This window comes from Paramisgurnus dabryanus, chromosome 12 (assembly GCF_030506205.2).
Source record: "Paramisgurnus dabryanus chromosome 12, PD_genome_1.1, whole genome shotgun sequence".
Taxonomy (NCBI): Eukaryota; Metazoa; Chordata; class Actinopteri; order Cypriniformes; family Cobitidae; genus Paramisgurnus; species Paramisgurnus dabryanus.
In genome coordinates, this window is record NC_133348.1 from 35,108,247 (window position 1) to 35,132,024 (window position 23,778).

Consider the following 23,778-nt stretch of genomic DNA (forward strand, 5'->3'; position numbering starts at 1 on the left):
TGTTTAGCAAAGACTTTTCATTTTCTATGAATGAGTGCTGTGACTGAAAGCTGGCTTGGTTTTGATCTATCTATCTGTCTGTCTGTCTGTCTGTCTGTCTGTCCTGTCTGTCTGTCTGTCTGTCCTGTCTGTCTGTCTGTCTGTGAACATTTTTTCATTTTTTTACTTGATATATTTATTTATTTATTTCATTTACACAATCATTTATTATTAACTTTTATGTTTTATGTATGACGTTTTTCGATTTATTTATTAATCAAATTTTTTTCTGTTTTATTATTTCTTGATATTAATTGTTACGTTCCTGTGTGTGTTTTACTTGATATATGTATTAATTTATTTATTTGTTTCATTTACACAATCATCTATTAGTAATTTATATATTTTTATTTAGTTAATTTTCCATTTATTTATTCATTTAATTTTTTTCTGTTTAATTATTTATTTATATTTATTGTAACGTTCGTTTGTGTGTTTTACTTGATATATTTATTTATTTATTTATTTCATTAACACAATCATTTATTAGGAATTTATATATTTTTGTTTATTAAATTTTCGATTTATGTATTGATTTAAATTTTTTTCTATTTAATTACTTATTGATATTTGTTGTGACGTTCCTCTGTGTGTTTTGCGTGTTTTCTGTCTCTTTCCAGCGATCCGTACCTGCATTCTTCTCAAATCCGTTCATTGGGTCTTTCTGGGGAATCCCGATGACGTCATTCATACATTCACCAATCCCGTTACACGGACTGATGTGAATCCCACTCGCCATCCCGGTAGCCAGCTTTTTTTCGCTGAAATAATGTACCCTCTTTGTTCTTTCGCTCATGCTGTCTCAGTTCATTATTGTTTGTGTTTTGTAAAGCGTCGGCACGCCTTGTTTTCTCCCCGGTCCTCTTGTTTGTTACTTTTCCCCCTCGGCTGTCTTGTCTGTCTGTTTGTTCGTTGGGAGGAAGCGGACAGGTATGAATGTCACGTGACGTCCACTATGCCCACACGTGGGCATTAATATAACTGCCAAATACACTAGGTTAAGAGCGTGTGCCACCCGCTTTACGTTTTGTGATTTTGTTAGCCAGAGTAGGTTAGTTAGGGCGTCGCTGACGCTGAAGATTTATCTACAATGGTATTTTTTTTTTTTTTTTGTAGATAGATTAGAGAGCTTACGTATAGCTAGAGTGTGTATTGGTATTTCATTGCTTTTTATGTGGCACTGCTCTTGTCCCTTATCCCCTCACAACTGTGTTCGTGTTCTCTTTCTATGAATACTGTAAATATTGTTCCCACTACCCCTTTCACTGCGCTTAACCCCTGCACTTGTATTTGTGTATAATAAACCACTTGGCATCGTAGATGTCTATTGCGTCCGGTCCGGGTCTTCTCTGTCCGTTACACGCGTGATCCTCCGGACAAAACATTAATAAAACATCCCTGTTGTTGCCCTGCTTCTCTGGGTCGTAACTTTTATTTATTTTAGTTTTAATTTCTACTTTATATTTATTTATTTATTTATTTATTTATTTATTTAATTGCTTGCTCGCTCGTTTATTCATCTGTTTATCTTTTATTGCTTATTCACGTATGGGCATTGTTTAAGAGGCCCGTTTTGACAGGGTCTCTCGCTTACGGCCATACCACCCTGAGCACGCCCGATCTCGTCCGATCTCGGAAGCTAAGCAGGGTCGGGCCTGGTTAGTACTTGGATGGGAGACCGCCTGGGAATACCAGGTGCTGTAAGCTTTTTGTGCTTGCTTCCTTCCTTCTTTGTCGGATGCACTTTTCTCATTTTTTACCTCGATCGCCGCATTTCCTTTCCGGATTCTGCAGTGGTTTGTCTTTTCTCCGTCTGTGCGCCAGAGGAGCCGCACAGTCTCGTCTTTTCCGCCGTCCTCCACAAGGGGGCGGTCAGAGGCTTGATTTGTGGCTTTTTGCTCACTGCCCACAGCAGCACGGCGGAGGAGCGGTCATTAACAAAGCGCTGTGTTGCAGGTGATTTGACGCCATTCACGTGTAAGAACGAGCGTATATGCTGCATGGTCTGTTCTTTGAAGGACAAAAGTTAGTTAAGTTAACCCACCCCCATTCGTTTGCTCCTCTGTGTAGGACAGCGGCTGGGTTAAAGAGACACTGCATAAATCATAAGCAGTTGTTAACACCATTAAAACGTGCAGCAAAAAAATGCTGTCAAATATTTTTTGCGTCTCTGTTATTATCACTGTTTAGCAAAGACTTTTCATTTTCTATGAATGAGTGCTGTGACTGAAAGCTGGCTTGGTTTTGATCTATCTATCTGTCTGTCTGTCTGTCTGTCTGTCTGTCTGTCTGTCTGTCTGTCTGTCTGTCTGTCTGTCTGTCTGTGAACATTTTTTCATTTTTTTACTTGATATATTTATTTATTTATTTCATTTACACAATCATTTATTATTAACTTTTATGTTTTATGTATGACGTTTTCGATTTATTTATTAATCAAATTTTTTTCTGTTTTATTATTTCTTGATATTAATTGTTACGTTCCTGTGTGTGTTTTACTTGATATATGTATTAATTTATTTATTTGTTTCATTTACACAATCATCTATTAGTAATTTATATATTTTTATTTAGTTAATTTTCCATTTATTTATTCATTTAATTTTTTTCTGTTTAATTATTTATTTATATTTATTGTAACGTTCGTTTGTGTGTTTTACTTGATATATTTATTTATTTATTTATTTCATTAACACAATCATTTATTAGGAATTTATATATTTTTGTTTATTAAATTTTCGATTTATGTATTGATTTAAATTTTTTTCTATTTAATTACTTATTGATATTTGTTGTGACGTTCCTCTGTGTGTTTTGCGTGTTTTCTGTCTCTTTCCAGCGATCCGTACCTGCATTCTTCTCAAATCCGTTCATTGGGTCTTTCTGGGGAATCCCGATGACGTCATTCATACATTCACCAATCCCGTTACACGGACTGATGTGAATCCCACTCGCCATCCCGGTAGCCAGCTTTTTTTCGCTGAAATAATGTACCCTCTTTGTTCTTTCGCTCATGCTGTCTCAGTTCATTATTGTTTGTGTTTTGTAAAGCGTCGGCACGCCTTGTTTTCTCCCCGGTCCTCTTGTTTGTTACTTTTCCCCCTCGGCTGTCTTGTCTGTCTGTTTGTTCGTTGGGAGGAAGCGGACAGGTATGAATGTCACGTGACGTCCACTATGCCCACACGTGGGCATTAATATAACTGCCAAATACACTAGGTTAAGAGCGTGTGCCACCCGCTTTACGTTTTGTGATTTTGTTAGCCAGAGTAGGTTAGTTAGGGCGTCGCTGACGCTGAAGATTTATCTACAATGGTATTTTTTTTTTTTTTTGTAGATAGATTAGAGAGCTTACGTATAGCTAGAGTGTGTATTGGTATTTCATTGCTTTTTATGTGGCACTGCTCTTGTCCCTTATCCCCTCACAACTGTGTTCGTGTTCTCTTTCTATGAATACTGTAAATATTGTTCCCACTACCCCTTTCACTGCGCTTAACCCCTGCACTTGTATTTGTGTATAATAAACCACTTGGCATCGTAGATGTCTATTGCGTCCGGTCCGGGTCTTCTCTGTCCGTTACACGCGTGATCCTCCGGACAAAACATTAATAAAACATCCCTGTTGTTGCCCTGCTTCTCTGGGTCGTAACTTTTATTTATTTTAGTTTTAATTTCTACTTTATATTTATTTATTTATTTATTTATTTATTTATTTAATTGCTTGCTCGCTCGTTTATTCATCTGTTTATCTTTTATTGCTTATTCACGTATGGGCATTGTTTAAGAGGCCCGTTTTGACAGGGTCTCTCGCTTACGGCCATACCACCCTGAGCACGCCCGATCTCGTCCGATCTCGGAAGCTAAGCAGGGTCGGGCCTGGTTAGTACTTGGATGGGAGACCGCCTGGGAATACCAGGTGCTGTAAGCTTTTTGTGCTTGCTTCCTTCCTTCTTTGTCGGATGCACTTTTCTCATTTTTTACCTCGATCGCCGCATTTCCTTTCCGGATTCTGCAGTGGTTTGTCTTTTCTCCGTCTGTGCGCCAGAGGAGCCGCACAGTCTCGTCTTTTCCGCCGTCCTCCACAAGGGGGCGGTCAGAGGCTTGATTTGTGGCTTTTTGCTCACTGCCCACAGCAGCACGGCGGAGGAGCGGTCATTAACAAAGCGCTGTGTTGCAGGTGATTTGACGCCATTCACGTGTAAGAACGAGCGTATATGCTGCATGGTCTGTTCTTTGAAGGACAAAAGTTAGTTAAGTTAACCCACCCCCATTCGTTTGCTCCTCTGTGTAGGACAGCGGCTGGGTTAAAGAGACACTGCATAAATCATAAGCAGTTGTTAACACCATTAAAACGTGCAGCAAAAAAATGCTGTCAAATATTTTTTGCGTCTCTGTTATTATCACTGTTTAGCAAAGACTTTTCATTTTCTATGAATGAGTGCTGTGACTGAAAGCTGGCTTGGTTTTGATCTATCTATCTGTCTGTCTGTCTGTCTGTCTGTCTGTCTGTCTGTCTGTCTGTCTGTCTGTCTGTCTGTCTGTCTGTGAACATTTTTTCATTTTTTTACTTGATATATTTATTTATTTATTTCATTTACACAATCATTTATTATTAACTTTTATGTTTTATGTATGACGTTTTCGATTTATTTATTAATCAAATTTTTTTCTGTTTTATTATTTCTTGATATTAATTGTTACGTTCCTGTGTGTGTTTTACTTGATATATGTATTAATTTATTTATTTGTTTCATTTACACAATCATCTATTAGTAATTTATATATTTTTATTTAGTTAATTTTCCATTTATTTATTCATTTAATTTTTTTCTGTTTAATTATTTATTTATATTTATTGTAACGTTCGTTTGTGTGTTTTACTTGATATATTTATTTATTTATTTATTTCATTAACACAATCATTTATTAGGAATTTATATATTTTTGTTTATTAAATTTTCGATTTATGTATTGATTTAAATTTTTTTCTATTTAATTACTTATTGATATTTGTTGTGACGTTCCTCTGTGTGTTTTGCGTGTTTTCTGTCTCTTTCCAGCGATCCGTACCTGCATTCTTCTCAAATCCGTTCATTGGGTCTTTCTGGGGAATCCCGATGACGTCATTCATACATTCACCAATCCCGTTACACGGACTGATGTGAATCCCACTCGCCATCCCGGTAGCCAGCTTTTTTTCGCTGAAATAATGTACCCTCTTTGTTCTTTCGCTCATGCTGTCTCAGTTCATTATTGTTTGTGTTTTGTAAAGCGTCGGCACGCCTTGTTTTCTCCCCGGTCCTCTTGTTTGTTACTTTTCCCCCTCGGCTGTCTTGTCTGTCTGTTTGTTCGTTGGGAGGAAGCGGACAGGTATGAATGTCACGTGACGTCCACTATGCCCACACGTGGGCATTAATATAACTGCCAAATACACTAGGTTAAGAGCGTGTGCCACCCGCTTTACGTTTTGTGATTTTGTTAGCCAGAGTAGGTTAGTTAGGGCGTCGCTGACGCTGAAGATTTATCTACAATGGTATTTTTTTTTTTTTTTGTAGATAGATTAGAGAGCTTACGTATAGCTAGAGTGTGTATTGGTATTTCATTGCTTTTTATGTGGCACTGCTCTTGTCCCTTATCCCCTCACAACTGTGTTCGTGTTCTCTTTCTATGAATACTGTAAATATTGTTCCCACTACCCCTTTCACTGCGCTTAACCCCTGCACTTGTATTTGTGTATAATAAACCACTTGGCATCGTAGATGTCTATTGCGTCCGGTCCGGGTCTTCTCTGTCCGTTACACGCGTGATCCTCCGGACAAAACATTAATAAAACATCCCTGTTGTTGCCCTGCTTCTCTGGGTCGTAACTTTTATTTATTTTAGTTTTAATTTCTACTTTATATTTATTTATTTATTTATTTATTTATTTAATTGCTTGCTCGCTCGTTTATTCATCTGTTTATCTTTTATTGCTTATTCACGTATGGGCATTGTTTAAGAGGCCCGTTTTGACAGGGTCTCTCGCTTACGGCCATACCACCCTGAGCACGCCCGATCTCGTCCGATCTCGGAAGCTAAGCAGGGTCGGGCCTGGTTAGTACTTGGATGGGAGACCGCCTGGGAATACCAGGTGCTGTAAGCTTTTTGTGCTTGCTTCCTTCCTTCTTTGTCGGATGCACTTTTCTCATTTTTTACCTCGATCGCCGCATTTCCTTTCCGGATTCTGCAGTGGTTTGTCTTTTCTCCGTCTGTGCGCCAGAGGAGCCGCACAGTCTCGTCTTTTCCGCCGTCCTCCACAAGGGGGCGGTCAGAGGCTTGATTTGTGGCTTTTTGCTCACTGCCCACAGCAGCACGGCGGAGGAGCGGTCATTAACAAAGCGCTGTGTTGCAGGTGATTTGACGCCATTCACGTGTAAGAACGAGCGTATATGCTGCATGGTCTGTTCTTTGAAGGACAAAAGTTAGTTAAGTTAACCCACCCCCATTCGTTTGCTCCTCTGTGTAGGACAGCGGCTGGGTTAAAGAGACACTGCATAAATCATAAGCAGTTGTTAACACCATTAAAACGTGCAGCAAAAAAATGCTGTCAAATATTTTTTGCGTCTCTGTTATTATCACTGTTTAGCAAAGACTTTTCATTTTCTATGAATGAGTGCTGTGACTGAAAGCTGGCTTGGTTTTGATCTATCTATCTGTCTGTCTGTCTGTCTGTCTGTCTGTCTGTCTGTCTGTCTGTCTGTCTGTCTGTCTGTCTGTGAACATTTTTTCATTTTTTTACTTGATATATTTATTTATTTATTTCATTTACACAATCATTTATTATTAACTTTTATGTTTTATGTATGACGTTTTCGATTTATTTATTAATCAAATTTTTTTCTGTTTTATTATTTCTTGATATTAATTGTTACGTTCCTGTGTGTGTTTTACTTGATATATGTATTAATTTATTTATTTGTTTCATTTACACAATCATCTATTAGTAATTTATATATTTTTATTTAGTTAATTTTCCATTTATTTATTCATTTAATTTTTTTCTGTTTAATTATTTATTTATATTTATTGTAACGTTCGTTTGTGTGTTTTACTTGATATATTTATTTATTTATTTATTTCATTAACACAATCATTTATTAGGAATTTATATATTTTTGTTTATTAAATTTTCGATTTATGTATTGATTTAAATTTTTTTCTATTTAATTACTTATTGATATTTGTTGTGACGTTCCTCTGTGTGTTTTGCGTGTTTTCTGTCTCTTTCCAGCGATCCGTACCTGCATTCTTCTCAAATCCGTTCATTGGGTCTTTCTGGGGAATCCCGATGACGTCATTCATACATTCACCAATCCCGTTACACGGACTGATGTGAATCCCACTCGCCATCCCGGTAGCCAGCTTTTTTTCGCTGAAATAATGTACCCTCTTTGTTCTTTCGCTCATGCTGTCTCAGTTCATTATTGTTTGTGTTTTGTAAAGCGTCGGCACGCCTTGTTTTCTCCCCGGTCCTCTTGTTTGTTACTTTTCCCCCTCGGCTGTCTTGTCTGTCTGTTTGTTCGTTGGGAGGAAGCGGACAGGTATGAATGTCACGTGACGTCCACTATGCCCACACGTGGGCATTAATATAACTGCCAAATACACTAGGTTAAGAGCGTGTGCCACCCGCTTTACGTTTTGTGATTTTGTTAGCCAGAGTAGGTTAGTTAGGGCGTCGCTGACGCTGAAGATTTATCTACAATGGTATTTTTTTTTTTTTTTGTAGATAGATTAGAGAGCTTACGTATAGCTAGAGTGTGTATTGGTATTTCATTGCTTTTTATGTGGCACTGCTCTTGTCCCTTATCCCCTCACAACTGTGTTCGTGTTCTCTTTCTATGAATACTGTAAATATTGTTCCCACTACCCCTTTCACTGCGCTTAACCCCTGCACTTGTATTTGTGTATAATAAACCACTTGGCATCGTAGATGTCTATTGCGTCCGGTCCGGGTCTTCTCTGTCCGTTACACGCGTGATCCTCCGGACAAAACATTAATAAAACATCCCTGTTGTTGCCCTGCTTCTCTGGGTCGTAACTTTTATTTATTTTAGTTTTAATTTCTACTTTATATTTATTTATTTATTTATTTATTTATTTATTTAATTGCTTGCTCGCTCGTTTATTCATCTGTTTATCTTTTATTGCTTATTCACGTATGGGCATTGTTTAAGAGGCCCGTTTTGACAGGGTCTCTCGCTTACGGCCATACCACCCTGAGCACGCCCGATCTCGTCCGATCTCGGAAGCTAAGCAGGGTCGGGCCTGGTTAGTACTTGGATGGGAGACCGCCTGGGAATACCAGGTGCTGTAAGCTTTTTGTGCTTGCTTCCTTCCTTCTTTGTCGGATGCACTTTTCTCATTTTTTACCTCGATCGCCGCATTTCCTTTCCGGATTCTGCAGTGGTTTGTCTTTTCTCCGTCTGTGCGCCAGAGGAGCCGCACAGTCTCGTCTTTTCCGCCGTCCTCCACAAGGGGGCGGTCAGAGGCTTGATTTGTGGCTTTTTGCTCACTGCCCACAGCAGCACGGCGGAGGAGCGGTCATTAACAAAGCGCTGTGTTGCAGGTGATTTGACGCCATTCACGTGTAAGAACGAGCGTATATGCTGCATGGTCTGTTCTTTGAAGGACAAAAGTTAGTTAAGTTAACCCACCCCCATTCGTTTGCTCCTCTGTGTAGGACAGCGGCTGGGTTAAAGAGACACTGCATAAATCATAAGCAGTTGTTAACACCATTAAAACGTGCAGCAAAAAAATGCTGTCAAATATTTTTTGCGTCTCTGTTATTATCACTGTTTAGCAAAGACTTTTCATTTTCTATGAATGAGTGCTGTGACTGAAAGCTGGCTTGGTTTTGATCTATCTATCTGTCTGTCTGTCTGTCTGTCTGTCTGTCTGTCTGTCTGTCTGTCTGTCTGTCTGTCTGTCTGTCTGTCTGTCTGTGAACATTTTTTCATTTTTTTACTTGATATATTTATTTATTTATTTCATTTACACAATCATTTATTATTAACTTTTATGTTTTATGTATGACGTTTTCGATTTATTTATTAATCAAATTTTTTTCTGTTTTATTATTTCTTGATATTAATTGTTACGTTCCTGTGTGTGTTTTACTTGATATATGTATTAATTTATTTATTTGTTTCATTTACACAATCATCTATTAGTAATTTATATATTTTTATTTAGTTAATTTTCCATTTATTTATTCATTTAATTTTTTTCTGTTTAATTATTTATTTATATTTATTGTAACGTTCGTTTGTGTGTTTTACTTGATATATTTATTTATTTATTTATTTCATTAACACAATCATTTATTAGGAATTTATATATTTTTGTTTATTAAATTTTCGATTTATGTATTGATTTAAATTTTTTTCTATTTAATTACTTATTGATATTTGTTGTGACGTTCCTCTGTGTGTTTTGCGTGTTTTCTGTCTCTTTCCAGCGATCCGTACCTGCATTCTTCTCAAATCCGTTCATTGGGTCTTTCTGGGGAATCCCGATGACGTCATTCATACATTCACCAATCCCGTTACACGGACTGATGTGAATCCCACTCGCCATCCCGGTAGCCAGCTTTTTTTCGCTGAAATAATGTACCCTCTTTGTTCTTTCGCTCATGCTGTCTCAGTTCATTATTGTTTGTGTTTTGTAAAGCGTCGGCACGCCTTGTTTTCTCCCCGGTCCTCTTGTTTGTTACTTTTCCCCCTCGGCTGTCTTGTCTGTCTGTTTGTTCGTTGGGAGGAAGCGGACAGGTATGAATGTCACGTGACGTCCACTATGCCCACACGTGGGCATTAATATAACTGCCAAATACACTAGGTTAAGAGCGTGTGCCACCCGCTTTACGTTTTGTGATTTTGTTAGCCAGAGTAGGTTAGTTAGGGCGTCGCTGACGCTGAAGATTTATCTACAATGGTATTTTTTTTTTTTTTTGTAGATAGATTAGAGAGCTTACGTATAGCTAGAGTGTGTATTGGTATTTCATTGCTTTTTATGTGGCACTGCTCTTGTCCCTTATCCCCTCACAACTGTGTTCGTGTTCTCTTTCTATGAATACTGTAAATATTGTTCCCACTACCCCTTTCACTGCGCTTAACCCCTGCACTTGTATTTGTGTATAATAAACCACTTGGCATCGTAGATGTCTATTGCGTCCGGTCCGGGTCTTCTCTGTCCGTTACACGCGTGATCCTCCGGACAAAACATTAATAAAACATCCCTGTTGTTGCCCTGCTTCTCTGGGTCGTAACTTTTATTTATTTTAGTTTTAATTTCTACTTTATATTTATTTATTTATTTATTTATTTATTTATTTAATTGCTTGCTCGCTCGTTTATTCATCTGTTTATCTTTTATTGCTTATTCACGTATGGGCATTGTTTAAGAGGCCCGTTTTGACAGGGTCTCTCGCTTACGGCCATACCACCCTGAGCACGCCCGATCTCGTCCGATCTCGGAAGCTAAGCAGGGTCGGGCCTGGTTAGTACTTGGATGGGAGACCGCCTGGGAATACCAGGTGCTGTAAGCTTTTTGTGCTTGCTTCCTTCCTTCTTTGTCGGATGCACTTTTCTCATTTTTTACCTCGATCGCCGCATTTCCTTTCCGGATTCTGCAGTGGTTTGTCTTTTCTCCGTCTGTGCGCCAGAGGAGCCGCACAGTCTCGTCTTTTCCGCCGTCCTCCACAAGGGGGCGGTCAGAGGCTTGATTTGTGGCTTTTTGCTCACTGCCCACAGCAGCACGGCGGAGGAGCGGTCATTAACAAAGCGCTGTGTTGCAGGTGATTTGACGCCATTCACGTGTAAGAACGAGCGTATATGCTGCATGGTCTGTTCTTTGAAGGACAAAAGTTAGTTAAGTTAACCCACCCCCATTCGTTTGCTCCTCTGTGTAGGACAGCGGCTGGGTTAAAGAGACACTGCATAAATCATAAGCAGTTGTTAACACCATTAAAACGTGCAGCAAAAAAATGCTGTCAAATATTTTTTGCGTCTCTGTTATTATCACTGTTTAGCAAAGACTTTTCATTTTCTATGAATGAGTGCTGTGACTGAAAGCTGGCTTGGTTTTGATCTATCTATCTGTCTGTCTGTCTGTCTGTCTGTCTGTCTGTCTGTCTGTCTGTCTGTCTGTCTGTCTGTCTGTCTGTGAACATTTTTTCATTTTTTTACTTGATATATTTATTTATTTATTTCATTTACACAATCATTTATTATTAACTTTTATGTTTTATGTATGACGTTTTCGATTTATTTATTAATCAAATTTTTTTCTGTTTTATTATTTCTTGATATTAATTGTTACGTTCCTGTGTGTGTTTTACTTGATATATGTATTAATTTATTTATTTGTTTCATTTACACAATCATCTATTAGTAATTTATATATTTTTATTTAGTTAATTTTCCATTTATTTATTCATTTAATTTTTTTCTGTTTAATTATTTATTTATATTTATTGTAACGTTCGTTTGTGTGTTTTACTTGATATATTTATTTATTTATTTATTTCATTAACACAATCATTTATTAGGAATTTATATATTTTTGTTTATTAAATTTTCGATTTATGTATTGATTTAAATTTTTTTCTATTTAATTACTTATTGATATTTGTTGTGACGTTCCTCTGTGTGTTTTGCGTGTTTTCTGTCTCTTTCCAGCGATCCGTACCTGCATTCTTCTCAAATCCGTTCATTGGGTCTTTCTGGGGAATCCCGATGACGTCATTCATACATTCACCAATCCCGTTACACGGACTGATGTGAATCCCACTCGCCATCCCGGTAGCCAGCTTTTTTTCGCTGAAATAATGTACCCTCTTTGTTCTTTCGCTCATGCTGTCTCAGTTCATTATTGTTTGTGTTTTGTAAAGCGTCGGCACGCCTTGTTTTCTCCCCGGTCCTCTTGTTTGTTACTTTTCCCCCTCGGCTGTCTTGTCTGTCTGTTTGTTCGTTGGGAGGAAGCGGACAGGTATGAATGTCACGTGACGTCCACTATGCCCACACGTGGGCATTAATATAACTGCCAAATACACTAGGTTAAGAGCGTGTGCCACCCGCTTTACGTTTTGTGATTTTGTTAGCCAGAGTAGGTTAGTTAGGGCGTCGCTGACGCTGAAGATTTATCTACAATGGTATTTTTTTTTTTTTTTGTAGATAGATTAGAGAGCTTACGTATAGCTAGAGTGTGTATTGGTATTTCATTGCTTTTTATGTGGCACTGCTCTTGTCCCTTATCCCCTCACAACTGTGTTCGTGTTCTCTTTCTATGAATACTGTAAATATTGTTCCCACTACCCCTTTCACTGCGCTTAACCCCTGCACTTGTATTTGTGTATAATAAACCACTTGGCATCGTAGATGTCTATTGCGTCCGGTCCGGGTCTTCTCTGTCCGTTACACGCGTGATCCTCCGGACAAAACATTAATAAAACATCCCTGTTGTTGCCCTGCTTCTCTGGGTCGTAACTTTTATTTATTTTAGTTTTAATTTCTACTTTATATTTATTTATTTATTTATTTATTTATTTAATTGCTTGCTCGCTCGTTTATTCATCTGTTTATCTTTTATTGCTTATTCACGTATGGGCATTGTTTAAGAGGCCCGTTTTGACAGGGTCTCTCGCTTACGGCCATACCACCCTGAGCACGCCCGATCTCGTCCGATCTCGGAAGCTAAGCAGGGTCGGGCCTGGTTAGTACTTGGATGGGAGACCGCCTGGGAATACCAGGTGCTGTAAGCTTTTTGTGCTTGCTTCCTTCCTTCTTTGTCGGATGCACTTTTCTCATTTTTTACCTCGATCGCCGCATTTCCTTTCCGGATTCTGCAGTGGTTTGTCTTTTCTCCGTCTGTGCGCCAGAGGAGCCGCACAGTCTCGTCTTTTCCGCCGTCCTCCACAAGGGGGCGGTCAGAGGCTTGATTTGTGGCTTTTTGCTCACTGCCCACAGCAGCACGGCGGAGGAGCGGTCATTAACAAAGCGCTGTGTTGCAGGTGATTTGACGCCATTCACGTGTAAGAACGAGCGTATATGCTGCATGGTCTGTTCTTTGAAGGACAAAAGTTAGTTAAGTTAACCCACCCCCATTCGTTTGCTCCTCTGTGTAGGACAGCGGCTGGGTTAAAGAGACACTGCATAAATCATAAGCAGTTGTTAACACCATTAAAACGTGCAGCAAAAAAATGCTGTCAAATATTTTTTGCGTCTCTGTTATTATCACTGTTTAGCAAAGACTTTTCATTTTCTATGAATGAGTGCTGTGACTGAAAGCTGGCTTGGTTTTGATCTATCTATCTGTCTGTCTGTCTGTCTGTCTGTCTGTCTGTCTGTCTGTCTGTCTGTCTGTCTGTCTGTCTGTGAACATTTTTTCATTTTTTTACTTGATATATTTATTTATTTATTTCATTTACACAATCATTTATTATTAACTTTTATGTTTTATGTATGACGTTTTCGATTTATTTATTAATCAAATTTTTTTCTGTTTTATTATTTCTTGATATTAATTGTTACGTTCCTGTGTGTGTTTTACTTGATATATGTATTAATTTATTTATTTGTTTCATTTACACAATCATCTATTAGTAATTTATATATTTTTATTTAGTTAATTTTCCATTTATTTATTCATTTAATTTTTTTCTGTTTAATTATTTATTTATATTTATTGTAACGTTCGTTTGTGTGTTTTACTTGATATATTTATTTATTTATTTATTTCATTAACACAATCATTTATTAGGAATTTATATATTTTTGTTTATTAAATTTTCGATTTATGTATTGATTTAAATTTTTTTCTATTTAATTACTTATTGATATTTGTTGTGACGTTCCTCTGTGTGTTTTGCGTGTTTTCTGTCTCTTTCCAGCGATCCGTACCTGCATTCTTCTCAAATCCGTTCATTGGGTCTTTCTGGGGAATCCCGATGACGTCATTCATACATTCACCAATCCCGTTACACGGACTGATGTGAATCCCACTCGCCATCCCGGTAGCCAGCTTTTTTTCGCTGAAATAATGTACCCTCTTTGTTCTTTCGCTCATGCTGTCTCAGTTCATTATTGTTTGTGTTTTGTAAAGCGTCGGCACGCCTTGTTTTCTCCCCGGTCCTCTTGTTTGTTACTTTTCCCCCTCGGCTGTCTTGTCTGTCTGTTTGTTCGTTGGGAGGAAGCGGACAGGTATGAATGTCACGTGACGTCCACTATGCCCACACGTGGGCATTAATATAACTGCCAAATACACTAGGTTAAGAGCGTGTGCCACCCGCTTTACGTTTTGTGATTTTGTTAGCCAGAGTAGGTTAGTTAGGGCGTCGCTGACGCTGAAGATTTATCTACAATGGTATTTTTTTTTTTTTTTGTAGATAGATTAGAGAGCTTACGTATAGCTAGAGTGTGTATTGGTATTTCATTGCTTTTTATGTGGCACTGCTCTTGTCCCTTATCCCCTCACAACTGTGTTCGTGTTCTCTTTCTATGAATACTGTAAATATTGTTCCCACTACCCCTTTCACTGCGCTTAACCCCTGCACTTGTATTTGTGTATAATAAACCACTTGGCATCGTAGATGTCTATTGCGTCCGGTCCGGGTCTTCTCTGTCCGTTACACGCGTGATCCTCCGGACAAAACATTAATAAAACATCCCTGTTGTTGCCCTGCTTCTCTGGGTCGTAACTTTTATTTATTTTAGTTTTAATTTCTACTTTATATTTATTTATTTATTTATTTATTTATTTAATTGCTTGCTCGCTCGTTTATTCATCTGTTTATCTTTTATTGCTTATTCACGTATGGGCATTGTTTAAGAGGCCCGTTTTGACAGGGTCTCTCGCTTACGGCCATACCACCCTGAGCACGCCCGATCTCGTCCGATCTCGGAAGCTAAGCAGGGTCGGGCCTGGTTAGTACTTGGATGGGAGACCGCCTGGGAATACCAGGTGCTGTAAGCTTTTTGTGCTTGCTTCCTTCCTTCTTTGTCGGATGCACTTTTCTCATTTTTTACCTCGATCGCCGCATTTCCTTTCCGGATTCTGCAGTGGTTTGTCTTTTCTCCGTCTGTGCGCCAGAGGAGCCGCACAGTCTCGTCTTTTCCGCCGTCCTCCACAAGGGGGCGGTCAGAGGCTTGATTTGTGGCTTTTTGCTCACTGCCCACAGCAGCACGGCGGAGGAGCGGTCATTAACAAAGCGCTGTGTTGCAGGTGATTTGACGCCATTCACGTGTAAGAACGAGCGTATATGCTGCATGGTCTGTTCTTTGAAGGACAAAAGTTAGTTAAGTTAACCCACCCCCATTCGTTTGCTCCTCTGTGTAGGACAGCGGCTGGGTTAAAGAGACACTGCATAAATCATAAGCAGTTGTTAACACCATTAAAACGTGCAGCAAAAAAATGCTGTCAAATATTTTTTGCGTCTCTGTTATTATCACTGTTTAGCAAAGACTTTTCATTTTCTATGAATGAGTGCTGTGACTGAAAGCTGGCTTGGTTTTGATCTATCTATCTGTCTGTCTGTCTGTCTGTCTGTCTGTCTGTCTGTCTGTCTGTCTGTCTGTCTGTCTGTCTGTCTGTCTGTCTGTGAACATTTTTTCATTTTTTTACTTGATATATTTATTTATTTATTTCATTTACACAATCATTTATTATTAACTTTTATGTTTTATGTATGACGTTTTCGATTTATTTATTAATCAAATTTTTTTCTGTTTTATTATTTCTTGATATTAATTGTTACGTTCCTGTGTGTGTTTTACTTGATATATGTATTAATTTATTTATTTGTTTCATTTACACAATCATCTATTAGTAATTTATATATTTTTATTTAGTTAATTTTCCATTTATTTATTCATTTAATTTTTTTCTGTTTAATTATTTATTTATATTTATTGTAACGTTCGTTTGTGTGTTTTACTTGATATATTTATTTATTTATTTATTTCATTAACACAATCATTTATTAGGAATTTATATATTTTTGTTTATTAAATTTTCGATTTATGTATTGATTTAAATTTTTTTCTATTTAATTACTTATTGATATTTGTTGTGACGTTCCTCTGTGTGTTTTGCGTGTTTTCTGTCTCTTTCCAGCGATCCGTACCTGCATTCTTCTCAAATCCGTTCATTGGGTCTTTCTGGGGAATCCCGATGACGTCATTCATACATTCACCAATCCCGTTACACGGACTGATGTGAATCCCACTCGCCATCCCGGTAGCCAGCTTTTTTTCGCTGAAATAATGTACCCTCTTTGTTCTTTCGCTCATGCTGTCTCAGTTCATTATTGTTTGTGTTTTGTAAAGCGTCGGCACGCCTTGTTTTCTCCCCGGTCCTCTTGTTTGTTACTTTTCCCCCTCGGCTGTCTTGTCTGTCTGTTTGTTCGTTGGGAGGAAGCGGACAGGTATGAATGTCACGTGACGTCCACTATGCCCACACGTGGGCATTAATATAACTGCCAAATACACTAGGTTAAGAGCGTGTGCCACCCGCTTTACGTTTTGTGATTTTGTTAGCCAGAGTAGGTTAGTTAGGGCGTCGCTGACGCTGAAGATTTATCTACAATGGTATTTTTTTTTTTTTTTGTAGATAGATTAGAGAGCTTACGTATAGCTAGAGTGTGTATTGGTATTTCATTGCTTTTTATGTGGCACTGCTCTTGTCCCTTATCCCCTCACAACTGTGTTCGTGTTCTCTTTCTATGAATACTGTAAATATTGTTCCCACTACCCCTTTCACTGCGCTTAACCCCTGCACTTGTATTTGTGTATAATAAACCACTTGGCATCGTAGATGTCTATTGCGTCCGGTCCGGGTCTTCTCTGTCCGTTACACGCGTGATCCTCCGGACAAAACATTAATAAAACATCCCTGTTGTTGCCCTGCTTCTCTGGGTCGTAACTTTTATTTATTTTAGTTTTAATTTCTACTTTATATTTATTTATTTATTTATTTATTTATTTATTTAATTGCTTGCTCGCTCGTTTATTCATCTGTTTATCTTTTATTGCTTATTCACGTATGGGCATTGTTTAAGAGGCCCGTTTTGACAGGGTCTCTCGCTTACGGCCATACCACCCTGAGCACGCCCGATCTCGTCCGATCTCGGAAGCTAAGCAGGGTCGGGCCTGGTTAGTACTTGGATGGGAGACCGCCTGGGAATACCAGGTGCTGTAAGCTTTTTGTGCTTGCTTCCTTCCTTCTTTGTCGGATGCACTTTTCTCATTTTTTACCTCGATCGCCGCATTTCCTTTCCGGATTCTGCAGTGGTTTGTCTTTTCTCCGTCTGTGCGCCAGAGGAGCCGCACAGTCTCGTCTTTTCCGCCGTCCTCCACAAGGGGGCGGTCAGAGGCTTGATTTGTGGCTTTTTGCTCACTGCCCACAGCAGCACGGCGGAGGAGCGGTCATTAACAAAGCGCTGTGTTGCAGGTGATTTGACGCCATTCACGTGTAAGAACGAGCGTATATGCTGCATGGTCTGTTCTTTGAAGGACAAAAGTTAGTTAAGTTAACCCACCCCCATTCGTTTGCTCCTCTGTGTAGGACAGCGGCTGGGTTAAAGAGACACTGCATAAATCATAAGCAGTTGTTAACACCATTAAAACGTGCAGCAAAAAAATGCTGTCAAATATTTTTTGCGTCTCTGTTATTATCACTGTTTAGCAAAGACTTTTCATTTTCTATGAATGAGTGCTGTGACTGAAAGCTGGCTTGGTTTTGATCTATCTATCTGTCTGTCTGTCTGTCTGTCTGTCTGTCTGTCTGTCTGTCTGTCTGTCTGTCTGTCTGTCTGTCTGTCTGTCTGTGAACATTTTTTCATTTTTTTACTTGATATATTTATTTATTTATTTCATTTACACAATCATTTATTATTAACTTTTATGTTTTATGTATGACGTTTTCGATTTATTTATTAATCAAATTTTTTTCTGTTTTATTATTTCTTGATATTAATTGTTACGTTCCTGTGTGTGTTTTACTTGATATATGTATTAATTTATTTATTTGTTTCATTTACACAATCATCTATTAGTAATTTATATATTTTTATTTAGTTAATTTTCCATTTATTTATTCATTTAATTTTTTTCTGTTTAATTATTTATTTATATTTATTGTAACGTTCGTTTGTGTGTTTTACTTGATATATTTATTTATTTATTTATTTCATTAACACAATCATTTATTAGGAATTTATATATTTTTGTTTATTAAATTTTCGATTTATGTATTGATTTAAATTTTTTTCTATTTAATTACTTATTGATATTTGTTGTGACGTTCCTCTGTGTGTTTTGCGTGTTTTCTGTCTCTTTCCAGCGATCCGTACCTGCATTCTTCTCAAATCCGTTCATTGGGTCTTTCTGGGGAATCCCGATGACGTCATTCATACATTCACCAATCCCGTTACACGGACTGATGTGAATCCCACTCGCCATCCCGGTAGCCAGCTTTTTTTCGCTGAAATAATGTACCCTCTTTGTTCTTTCGCTCATGCTGTCTCAGTTCATTATTGTTTGTGTTTTGTAAAGCGTCGGCACGCCTTGTTTTCTCCCCGGTCCTCTTGTTTGTTACTTTTCCCCCTCGGCTGTCTTGTCTGTCTGTTTGTTCGTTGGGAGGAAGCGGACAGGTATGAATGTCACGTGACGTCCACTATGCCCACACGTGGGCATTAATATAACTGCCAAATACACTAGGTTAAGAGCGTGTGCCACCCGCTTTACGTTTTGTGATTTTGTTAGCCAGAGTAGGTTAGTTAGGGCGTCGCTGACGCTGAAGATTTATCTACAATGGTATTTTTTTTTTTTTTTGTAGATAGATTAGAGAGCTTACGTATAGCTAGAGTGTGTATTGGTATTTCATTGCTTTTTATGTGGCACTGCTCTTGTCCCTTATCCCCTCACAACTGTGTTCGTGTTCTCTTTCTATGAATACTGTAAATATTGTTCCCACTACCCCTTTCACTGCGCTTAACCCCTGCACTTGTATTTGTGTATAATAAACCACTTGGCATCGTAGATGTCTATTGCGTCCGGTCCGGGTCTTCTCTGTCCGTTACACGCGTGATCCTCCGGACAAAACATTAATAAAACATCCCTGTTGTTGCCCTGCTTCTCTGGGTCGTAACTTTTATTTATTTTAGTTTTAATTTCTACTTTATATTTATTTATTTATTTATTTATTTATTTATTTAATTGCTTGCTCGCTCGTTTATTCATCTGTTTATCTTTTATTGCTTATTCACGTATGGGCATTGTTTAAGAGGCCCGTTTTGACAGGGTCTCTCGCTTACGGCCATACCACCCTGAGCACGCCCGATCTCGTCCGATCTCGGAAGCTAAGCAGGGTCGGGCCTGGTTAGTACTTGGATGGGAGACCGCCTGGGAATACCAGGTGCTGTAAGCTTTTTGTGCTTGCTTCCTTCCTTCTTTGTCGGATGCACTTTTCTCATTTTTTACCTCGATCGCCGCATTTCCTTTCCGGATTCTGCAGTGGTTTGTCTTTTCTCCGTCTGTGCGCCAGAGGAGCCGCACAGTCTCGTCTTTTCCGCCGTCCTCCACAAGGGGGCGGTCAGAGGCTTGATTTGTGGCTTTTTGCTCACTGCCCACAGCAGCACGGCGGAGGAGCGGTCATTAACAAAGCGCTGTGTTGCAGGTGATTTGACGCCATTCACGTGTAAGAACGAGCGTATATGCTGCATGGTCTGTTCTTTGAAGGACAAAAGTTAGTTAAGTTAACCCACCCCCATTCGTTTGCTCCTCTGTGTAGGACAGCGGCTGGGTTAAAGAGACACTGCATAAATCATAAGCAGTTGTTAACACCATTAAAACGTGCAGCAAAAAAATGCTGTCAAATATTTTTTGCGTCTCTGTTATTATCACTGTTTAGCAAAGACTTTTCATTTTCTATGAATGAGTGCTGTGACTGAAAGCTGGCTTGGTTTTGATCTATCTATCTGTCTGTCTGTCTGTCTGTCTGTCTGTCTGTCTGTCTGTCTGTCTGTCTGTCTGTCTGTCTGTGAACATTTTTTCATTTTTTTACTTGATATATTTATTTATTTATTTCATTTACACAATCATTTATTATTAACTTTTATGTTTTATGTATGACGTTTTCGATTTATTTATTAATCAAATTTTTTTCTGTTTTATTATTTCTTGATATTAATTGTTACGTTCCTGTGTGTGTTTTACTTGATATATGTATTAATTTATTTATTTGTTTCATTTACACAATCATCTATTAGTAATTTATATATTTTTATTTAGTTAATTTTCCATTTATTTATTCATTTAATTTTTTTCTGTTTAATTATTTATTTATATTTATTGTAACGTTCGTTTGTGTGTTTTACTTGATATATTTATTTATTTATTTATTTCATTAACACAATCATTTATTAGGAATTTATATATTTTTGTTTATTAAATTTTCGATTTATGTATTGATTTAAATTTTTTTCTATTTAATTACTTATTGATATTTGTTGTGACGTTCCTCTGTGTGTTTTGCGTGTTTTCTGTCTCTTTCCAGCGATCCGTACCTGCATTCTTCTCAAATCCGTTCATTGGGTCTTTCTGGGGAATCCCGATGACGTCATTCATACATTCACCAATCCCGTTACACGGACTGATGTGAATCCCACTCGCCATCCCGGTAGCCAGCTTTTTTTCGCTGAAATAATGTACCCTCTTTGTTCTTTCGCTCATGCTGTCTCAGTTCATTATTGTTTGTGTTTTGTAAAGCGTCGGCACGCCTTGTTTTCTCCCCGGTCCTCTTGTTTGTTACTTTTCCCCCTCGGCTGTCTTGTCTGTCTGTTTGTTCGTTGGGAGGAAGCGGACAGGTATGAATGTCACGTGACGTCCACTATGCCCACACGTGGGCATTAATATAACTGCCAAATACACTAGGTTAAGAGCGTGTGCCACCCGCTTTACGTTTTGTGATTTTGTTAGCCAGAGTAGGTTAGTTAGGGCGTCGCTGACGCTGAAGATTTATCTACAATGGTATTTTTTTTTTTTTTTGTAGATAGATTAGAGAGCTTACGTATAGCTAGAGTGTGTATTGGTATTTCATTGCTTTTTATGTGGCACTGCTCTTGTCCCTTATCCCCTCACAACTGTGTTCGTGTTCTCTTTCTATGAATACTGTAAATATTGTTCCCACTACCCCTTTCACTGCGCTTAACCCCTGCACTTGTATTTGTGTATAATAAACCACTTGGCATCGTAGATGTCTATTGCGTCCGGTCCGGGTCTTCTCTGTCCGTTACACGCGTGATCCTCCGGACAAAACATTAATAAAACATCCCTGTTGTTGCCCTGCTTCTCTGGGTCGTAACTTTTATTTATTTTAGTTTTAATTTCTACTTTATATTTATTTATTTATTTATTTAATTGCTTGCTCGCTCGTTTATTCATCTGTTTATCTTTTATTGCTTATTCACGTATGGGCATTGTTTAAGAGGCCCGTTTTGACAGGGTCTCTCGCTTACGGCCATACCACCCTGAGCACGCCCGATCTCGTCCGATCTCGGAAGCTAAGCAGGGTCGGGCCTGGTTAGTACTTGGATGGGAGACCGCCTGGGAATACCAGGTGCTGTAAGCTTTTTGTGCTTGCTTCCTTCCTTCTTTGTCGGATGCACTTTTCTCATTTTTTACCTCGATCGCCGCATTTCCTTTCCGGATTCTGCAGTGGTTTGTCTTTTCTCCGTCTGTGCGCCAGAGGAGCCGCACAGTCTCGTCTTTTCCGCCGTCCTCCACAAGGGGGCGGTCAGAGGCTTGATTTGTGGCTTTTTGCTCACTGCCCACAGCAGCACGGCGGAGGAGCGGTCATTAACAAAGCGCTGTGTTGCAGGTGATTTGACGCCATTCACGTGTAAGAACGAGCGTATATGCTGCATGGTCTGTTCTTTGAAGGACAAAAGTTAGTTAAGTTAACCCACCCCCATTCGTTTGCTCCTCTGTGTAGGACAGCGGCTGGGTTAAAGAGACACTGCATAAATCATAAGCAGTTGTTAACACCATTAAAACGTGCAGCAAAAAAATGCTGTCAAATATTTTTTGCGTCTCTGTTATTATCACTGTTTAGCAAAGACTTTTCATTTTCTATGAATGAGTGCTGTGACTGAAAGCTGGCTTGGTTTTGATCTATCTATCTGTCTGTCTGTCTGTCTGTCTGTCTGTCTGTCTGTCTGTCTGTCTGTCTGTCTGTGAACATTTTTTCATTTTTTTACTTGATATATTTATTTATTTATTTCATTTACACAATCATTTATTATTAACTTTTATGTTTTATGTATGACGTTTTCGATTTATTTATTAATCAAATTTTTTTCTGTTTTATTATTTCTTGATATTAATTGTTACGTTCCTGTGTGTGTTTTACTTGATATATGTATTAATTTATTTATTTGTTTCATTTACACAATCATCTATTAGTAATTTATATATTTTTATTTAGTTAATTTTCCATTTATTTATTCATTTAATTTTTTTCTGTTTAATTATTTATTTATATTTATTGTAACGTTCGTTTGTGTGTTTTACTTGATATATTTATTTATTTATTTATTTCATTAACACAATCATTTATTAGGAATTTATATATTTTTGTTTATTAAATTTTCGATTTATGTATTGATTTAAATTTTTTTCTATTTAATTACTTATTGATATTTGTTGTGACGTTCCTCTGTGTGTTTTGCGTGTTTTCTGTCTCTTTCCAGCGATCCGTACCTGCATTCTTCTCAAATCCGTTCATTGGGTCTTTCTGGGGAATCCCGATGACGTCATTCATACATTCACCAATCCCGTTACACGGACTGATGTGAATCCCACTCGCCATCCCGGTAGCCAGCTTTTTTTCGCTGAAATAATGTACCCTCTTTGTTCTTTCGCTCATGCTGTCTCAGTTCATTATTGTTTGTGTTTTGTAAAGCGTCGGCACGCCTTGTTTTCTCCCCGGTCCTCTTGTTTGTTACTTTTCCCCCTCGGCTGTCTTGTCTGTCTGTTTGTTCGTTGGGAGGAAGCGGGCAGGTATGAATGTCACGTGACGTCCACTATGCCCACACGTGGGCATTAATATAACTGCCAAATACACTAGGTTAAGAGCGTGTGCCACCCGCTTTACGTTTTGTGATTTTGTTAGCCAGAGTAGGTTAGTTAGGGCGTCGCTGACGCTGAAGATTTATCTACAATGGTATTTTTTTTTTTTTTGTAGATAGATTAGAGAGCTTACGTATAGCTAGAGTGTGTATTGGTATTTCATTGCTTTTTATGTGGCACTGCTCTTGTCCCTTATCCCCTCACAACTGTGTTCGTGTTCTCTTTCTATGAATACTGTAAATATTGTTCCCACTACCCCTTTCACTGCGCTTAACCCCTGCACTTGTATTTGTGTATAATAAACCACTTGGCATCGTAGATGTCTATTGCGTCCGGTCCGGGTCTTCTCTGTCCGTTACACGCGTGATCCTCCGGACAAAACATTAATAAAACATCCCTGTTGTTGCCCTGCTTCTCTGGGTCGTAACTTTTATTTATTTTAGTTTTAATTTCTACTTTATATTTATTTATTTATTTATTTATTTATTTAATTGCTTGCTCGCTCGTTTATTCATCTGTTTATCTTTTATTGCTTATTCACGTATGGGCATTGTTTAAGAGGCCCGTTTTGACAGGGTCTCTC

The 23,778-nt window shown here is 38.3% G+C and overlaps 10 non-coding genes across 10 annotated transcripts; all 10 read left to right on the forward strand.

Moving 5' to 3' along the window:
- The first annotated feature begins 1,627 nt into the window (after positions 1–1,627).
- LOC135745504 (5S ribosomal RNA) lies at positions 1,628–1,746 on the forward strand. Its single transcript, XR_010531279.1, has one exon. It is a non-coding gene; the product is annotated as a 5S ribosomal RNA (ribosomal RNA).
- Positions 1,747–3,845: 2,099 nt separating this feature from the next.
- On the forward strand, positions 3,846–3,964 carry LOC135745503 (5S ribosomal RNA). Its single transcript, XR_010531278.1, has one exon. It is a non-coding gene; the product is annotated as a 5S ribosomal RNA (ribosomal RNA).
- Positions 3,965–6,059: 2,095 nt separating this feature from the next.
- LOC135745502 (5S ribosomal RNA) lies at positions 6,060–6,178 on the forward strand. The gene has a single exon (XR_010531277.1). It is a non-coding gene; the product is annotated as a 5S ribosomal RNA (ribosomal RNA).
- Positions 6,179–8,273: 2,095 nt separating this feature from the next.
- LOC135745501 (5S ribosomal RNA) lies at positions 8,274–8,392 on the forward strand. The gene has a single exon (XR_010531276.1). It is a non-coding gene; the product is annotated as a 5S ribosomal RNA (ribosomal RNA).
- A 2,107-nt stretch (positions 8,393–10,499) lies between these two features.
- On the forward strand, positions 10,500–10,618 carry LOC135745500 (5S ribosomal RNA). Its single transcript, XR_010531275.1, has one exon. It is a non-coding gene; the product is annotated as a 5S ribosomal RNA (ribosomal RNA).
- A 2,095-nt stretch (positions 10,619–12,713) lies between these two features.
- On the forward strand, positions 12,714–12,832 carry LOC135745499 (5S ribosomal RNA). Its single transcript, XR_010531274.1, has one exon. It is a non-coding gene; the product is annotated as a 5S ribosomal RNA (ribosomal RNA).
- Positions 12,833–14,923: 2,091 nt separating this feature from the next.
- LOC135745498 (5S ribosomal RNA) lies at positions 14,924–15,042 on the forward strand. Its single transcript, XR_010531273.1, has one exon. It is a non-coding gene; the product is annotated as a 5S ribosomal RNA (ribosomal RNA).
- A 2,107-nt stretch (positions 15,043–17,149) lies between these two features.
- LOC135745508 (5S ribosomal RNA) lies at positions 17,150–17,268 on the forward strand. Its single transcript, XR_010531283.1, has one exon. It is a non-coding gene; the product is annotated as a 5S ribosomal RNA (ribosomal RNA).
- A 2,107-nt stretch (positions 17,269–19,375) lies between these two features.
- On the forward strand, positions 19,376–19,494 carry LOC135745507 (5S ribosomal RNA). The gene has a single exon (XR_010531282.1). It is a non-coding gene; the product is annotated as a 5S ribosomal RNA (ribosomal RNA).
- A 2,083-nt stretch (positions 19,495–21,577) lies between these two features.
- Positions 21,578–21,696, forward strand: LOC135745506 (5S ribosomal RNA). The gene has a single exon (XR_010531281.1). It is a non-coding gene; the product is annotated as a 5S ribosomal RNA (ribosomal RNA).
- Positions 21,697–23,778: the final 2,082 nt, after the last annotated feature.